Below are 653 nucleotides of genomic sequence, written 5' to 3' on the forward strand. Positions count from 1 at the left end.
ATAAACACGGAAAGTAGGTTAGTGATTGCCTGGAGCGGAGGGCAGGGAGAGGTAGGCGGTGGCTACTAACAGTTTCATTTTGAGGCAATGGAAATGTGGAATTAGATAATGACAGTTGCACAGACTGGTGAATATACCATAAACTATGGAATGGTACACTTCAAAGGGCCAATTTAATGGCATGTAATTGGTACCCCAATTTTTAAAAATATGAAATGTTAAAGTAACAACCAGTAAATCAGGAATTACTGTTTCATTTAAAAAAAAAAAACCTAGTAAGCTTAACTTTAAAAAATAGCGTGCTCATTGTAAGAAAAAAATGAAAACACCCCCTTCCCAAAGCAACCGTCACCGCGCTGTGAACGCTCCGGGTACCACTGTGTAAGGAATGAGTTGTTCCGGTTACTAGTGGAAAGAATGCCTCCCTCCGCCACCCACAAGCTGGCTGGAGGGGAGGAGGGTAATAGTAGCCCTAAAAATGCCAGGCCTTCCCTCTCCAGGACGGGATGTCCTAGTCATCTGGCTGGAGCAGGGGTGGCCCTGGCTGGGCGCGGGGAGGAGGCAGGGGACCTGGGAGCCAGGGGGCGGAGCCTAGAGAGCGTGGGGGCGTGGCTCGGGGGGGTCTGGGCGCCTGGTCTCCGAAGGCTCGCGGG

The sequence above is a fragment of the Crocuta crocuta genome, unplaced genomic scaffold (assembly GCF_008692635.1).
Source record: "Crocuta crocuta isolate KB4526 unplaced genomic scaffold, BGI_CrCroc_1.0 scaffold13, whole genome shotgun sequence".
NCBI lineage: Eukaryota > Metazoa > Chordata > Mammalia > Carnivora > Hyaenidae > Crocuta > Crocuta crocuta.